We start from the raw sequence: 6,000 nt of genomic DNA, 5'->3' as shown, positions 1-6,000 counted from the left end.
AAGGTATCTACCAGTTTTGTACATAAAATAATTTCAGTCCTCTTTGCAAAATAGCTTAAGCTTAGTTAGATTGGATTAAAAGTATCTGTGAATGCCAAATTGTAAGTCTTACAACAGATTCTTCATTCTAAATTTAAGCAACAACCCTTCAGAGTAACCACTGGCCCCTTGGCTGTTTCCCCGGCCTGTCAGTTAAGGTGGATGGTCACATCATGGTAGTTTTACAGTTGTGTCGTGGACTGAAACATGTTCCTGCTTGAAATGTCTCCACAACTGTATTCCTGACCTGTTTGCTTATCAGTGTTCTCTGACAAACCTCAAAGGCCTTTAAGGTACAGTTGTATTTATATTCAGATTGACTTCCCCACTGGGGGACTTTTGGTGGCAACTGGCTTTATATAGGTGTATCAAAGTAGAGGGGGCTGAATACAAAATTACCTCCATGTTTTCCTGATATTGATTTGTTGAATACTGTGAAAATCACAAATCGTTTTCCTTCTACTTTGTAGCGTCGTCTTAGTGTATCTAAAAAAATCCCCTCTAAAACTCATTCATGTTTGTGATTGTAATGAGGCACAGTGTGAAAAGATTCAAAGATCATTTATCCTCTTCCAAGGGACAGTAGTACTACGACTGAACCCCAGAAACAGTATATATATATATTATATAATATAATATATATTTTTACAGGAGTTATTTCAAATTATGTTTGCTGCTTTTAAAGGTCTAATTTAAGTGAGAAACTTTATCTAAATAAATACTTTTATTGGTCGGTGCCCACTCTAGAGCAAAGGCATAAAGTCGCTCGACAAATCCAGTGCATTATAGACTTACCATAAACTGTTAAGATGATAAGGGCTTATTCTTTGTTTTGATTAATATCAGTGCTCTCTTATGGTTGTGAGGAAAAAACAAACAAGAGCATTTTAAAGTTATTTACAGCACGATTTGAGATTGGTTGTAAGGTCGTTTTTTTTATGTTTGAATTAGAGACGAGAACAATATAATGTCAACTATTTCCATAGCGTTTATTAAAATTTGGTCCAGACCTTCAATGAACACATTTGCTTCCCAAAAATGTGAGAACTTATGCAAATTATTATTTTTTTTTAGATTATTTTTGGCTACCCTTTTACAGTGACCAGAAGTTTTTCCTCTTGTTTAGTCTTTCATCTGCATTTCTCCCAGCTGGTCTTTATCAGCATCTCAGCTCATCTTCTACTCGGAAATATCTTCTGAAAACACAACAGTCGTTTTGTTATTCGAACGACGGCTGATGGGCTGCTTTTACAATCTAACCGCTCTTCCACCTGACTGAAGTCAGATAAAGTCTACTTCCCACAGACTGCAAACTGTGATTCCATCGCGTCTACTGCCGCCAAGCCGGTGGTCATTATCACCAGTGCGGGGTTTTAAATCAATTTAAGATTAAACTGAGCTTTTTCGCAGCTTCAACTTCATCTTTCTGTTGCCTGCACCGTTCGGTTCAAATCAGTTTTGCTCACCCAACAGTTGGCATGAGTCAAATCTGTCGTGACCTCTCCTCCTTTGCCGAGACCATCTTTGGGAACTTTAAAAAAAGTGGCACTGAGACGCAAAAGCAAAGTGATAAGGATTATCCTGAAATACACTCATGACGTCATGGTCAGGGGCCTGAGCGAAAAAAACTGTGTCACTTCAGCTGTTTTCACAGTCGGGCTGATGTCCTGACACCAGGACGTGCTTGGAAGTTGTAGGGACATTGTGCTGGGAGTGACAACACATCTACAGTAATACATAGTAAGGGATAGAAGATACACAATTACAATACCAGAAATCACACAAAGTGTTTTTTGTAGTATCTTGCAGGGATGTTATACTATCATGGTGCCATTTTCGTACCATTATCGTTGAATTGCTATAAATGTTTCCTTTGTTTCTCTCCCTCTCCCAAACATTTTATATGGGGCTTAGAAGTTTGGCAACTATGTACATGACAAATCCTCAGGTGCCTTACAGTTTGATTCTCTTAGGACTGAGCGAATGGTTTGGTTGGAGGTTTGTGAAAGGACTGCAACACCTTTTTAGAGTTTGTACCTTCATAAAGGGCTGGAAACTACATGCCAGGTTGGATCACAGAGTTAAAAGTGGAATAACATTTACATTTGCCAGCTTCAGTTGTCCTGTTTTGAGAAGCTTTAGCACAATACAGTCTAGAGGACATCAAAGATGAATTTTCTGACATTAATTCTGCTCACGTTTTAATATATTTGAGTTAGACCCGACTCTGATTTAAAATACTTTGCAACCCACAATTGAAAACACTTTAAAGACCAATAAAATATAGCTTAATCATTTCAGAATATATATATATATATATATATATATATATTCATCTTTGGAGGTCTTTGTCATCTTCTATTTGACTATCTTTTGAAGTCTTTCAAGATATTTGACTATCTTGAAGTCTTCATGCATTCATGCATACTAGGTATTGGAGAGTCGACCAGCTGAAAAAAGTACACTAGTTTTTTATTACGATGACAGTCAGTCAGGCTGGCCTATAGCTATTTACCTCATTGTTGAGAATTTTAGCAAACATTATTAGGAACATCCTCATGATGCCACTTTTTGATGCCTGTGTACCTCTGCAGGGTGGCTGAGGTTGCAGGCCGCCCTGCAGATTGACCGCTTAAGGCACCATGCAAATTATAATAACTAGATTAGAGCAACAAAAAATATATAGTTTTTCTTGTCTTTAGAATTGGATGATGTTATTCTGGCAGTTGGGATTCATTTCACATGGATATATATATAAAAAAAAAATCATAATTTACAATGATATTTATAACCTGGCCAGCCAGATTGATAATGTGTAGCACTCATTATCAATCTGTGACTGCTCCTGTCGAATCCGTGCAGGGAAAGGCGGGGCATTCAGCAGAACTCCCCAAGCTGATTGGGCGAAGCAACACCAAGTGTCCGCCTACCAAGTTTGGTTTTAGCCAATCACGGTATCAAATTAAAATATAAGCAGCAGACATCATCCTCCTCCGCTGCCATGTTTGTGCTGGTTCGGCTGTAAGCTCAGCCCACAGTGGGCTTTTGCTTTCGTCACAGGTGTATCTCCCGCCTTAAACCACAATACTGCAACGTGATTGGCCCAAACCGTTTTTGGTTTTGGACACAAACGGTTGAAGCCGTAGCGGTGCAAGGTGGATTCTTGTGTGCTTGTGAACGCACAAATACCATGAGAATTCAGCTTGCAGGCAAGGTTATGACGTTTAAGGACCACACAATAATTTTCTTTATAGAATCGTTTTCCATGTTTGTTTGTTTTTCCCATATGAAAATAACCATATTTTAGATCAATTAACTTAAGCTAAACCTCACAGAAGTCAAGGTGCTGAAATAACCATCTTACTGTCTAGTATAGTCAATTTGGGTTTTATTGGTTTTATGTTAATTAACTAATTGGTGCAGACACCATGAAGGGCACATAAACTCTACATCAGCAGTCTCACAGTATATTCTCAACCACCCAGTTAAGTTTCCTCCCTTAATGAAGTTTCTGTGACCCCATTCGGCCATCATTATTTCTAACATTGTTCCAATACTAAAATATTTTTGTTTTCTCTTCTCATAACTCATGATGAATTCAGAACCTGTTGTTCCAAGCAGCTGTCAATTATGATCATTTGGATTCATACTCACATAAACCTTCTCTGTACGTACGAGTGTGTCTGCCTTTTGAGCAATAACAAAAGTGACAAATGTGTTTGTGTTGATTTCAGAAATCAGAGGAATGTTTGATGGTTCCTTAGCTGGTTAAAGAACAGTTTGTCATGAGAGGTTGTATGCCTATTAAACTTTTTTTGATAAGAATATACTTGGTAAAGATATACTTGCTATATAATTGAAAATGAAGAAACAAACAAAAATATATATATCTATATATAGCTTTAATTGACATATTTGAGCTATTCTTTTTTTTTTTTTTTAAATGTGCATTAATAATATACCAAACAACATCAATGCTTTTAAGCACTACGATTGGGTCCTTGAGTTGAATTGTGGATTTTGTTCAATACACGCAGAATTATAAATACCCCAGCCCTGACGTAAACATTACACGTAACACACAACTAATATTTGGATACGTTTCCCTTAGAGTTAGTCGCATAGAAGCCAGATGCATTGTGTAGCCATCAAGAACAGCAGGCATGATTCCAGCTGGATATTAGTTCAGTGAAGTCATAATGATAGAGGTTATTTCAATTTTAGGATTTTCTTGAACACACCACGCTGTTCAACATGGCCCATAAAAATTTATTTAGGTTAAGCTCGAGGCTATTCCACGAGCAACATGTTGTCCTGCTCTATCCGTTTTAAAATCAGTTCTAATGGGTGCTTGGAATAAGTCCCCTGTTTGATCAATGAACCATGCCAATCAACCATCTAGCAGTGGATTTTTAGGTAAAATTGAAGAATTTAAAAGGTAGTTTTTTGCCTTAATAACCACTTTTTTTTTTTTTTTTTGCAACACCACTGGTAGCAAAACAGCTCCACAGCACAATACTACCACCACCATGCATTAAAGTTGGAACAGTGTCCTTCTCTCAGCAAAGACTGAGACTCTGGTGCCATGAAAACACCTTCCTTGTGAATCACGGCACTGGTGTACCAGCTAAGAACAAACAAAACACATATCAAAACTAGTGCTTGTACATATTTGACCTTTATAGGGAAAAATCCCCTATAAATTCAAACATGTAAACCTAATTACTGTTTTTAACTTTTAAATATGTTGTTTGTTGCATGACGATTCCACCTTTGAGAAAGAAATGCCTCAAATGCATCATTTAAAGCCATCGTCCATGAAGACTGCATGTGAGCTTTTAATCAAAGCTCTACATATAAATTGGCTCTTGAAAGGGCTAGCTGTTTTGAGAGCTCCAAGTCCTTATGGCGTGCTAAAGGTGCTAGTGCTATCTCTCTTACACAAGACATAAATTGGTGTCAATGATCAACACTCTGCAATGACAAACTATTCTTTTCACCAGGCAGCAATAGGATTAACCTCTAATGGTTTGTTTTTATGTGATTCATTTCGATACACGTCTAGGTTTTCTTTTTTTTTTCTCTGTTGCAGCTTCAGTGTCCATTTGGGTAATGGGTCTGAGTAAATGTACGGATCCAGCACTGACCCTAAGGGGTACCTATATTGGTGATATTTTAACAGTTCTGCCAGAATTGCACATAGTTTCATTTGCATATATATTGTTGTGTATAACTGCGAAACTGCTAAGAAAATAAAAACAACAACTATTTTTCAGTGTTTTATGAAGAAATAGACCAGTCACAGTTTTGTTTTGCCTTTGGTGGAGAAATGTGTTGTGGCTGTGGGTAGAAAAAAAACTAAAATGCCTCTCACTGCTTTTGGGAAGTGACATCCGAATCATCAGATAGCATATACAGGTTTGTGGTTAGCTTATTTCTATTTTGAAATTGTTAAATATATCAATAATGATGACAAAAATAATGCCAAATATCAACAATTTGTACAGGAATATACATATATAAATATATAATATAGGCCTAATTTATTTAAAACTATTTTCTGCTCCTGACCCTGGTTTGGTTGTTTCATGTTCCTTTGTCCACATTTTATATTAGCATGCAGGATAGTAAAATTATTGTATGAATTAGTGCTTCATTGCTGGTCAGTATTACAGCAGTCTACGGATCAGTTTGTGTTTACCACATTACTTTGGGATGACTACTTAATTTCTAGAATTGTTCATCTATAAATTAAATGTACATTTTCTTTTCTAAATGCAAGTTCTGAAATTGTTTGCGACAGTTTTTATGATTTCTTTTTCTTGCTTTATGAATGTGACTTACTATATTTTGCCTCTATCAACCATCTGTTGTAAATAATTATGCAAATTAAACTTTTTGAAGAAAACAGTACTATTTGTCACTTTTAATTGCTATGTAGCAAACCAGGAGTCGGCCAGT

The sequence above is a fragment of the Fundulus heteroclitus genome, chromosome 15, assembly GCF_011125445.2.
Source record: "Fundulus heteroclitus isolate FHET01 chromosome 15, MU-UCD_Fhet_4.1, whole genome shotgun sequence".
NCBI lineage: Eukaryota > Metazoa > Chordata > Actinopteri > Cyprinodontiformes > Fundulidae > Fundulus > Fundulus heteroclitus.
The sequence above is the reverse complement of the archived record's forward strand: the minus strand, read 5'-3'. Positions refer to the sequence as shown.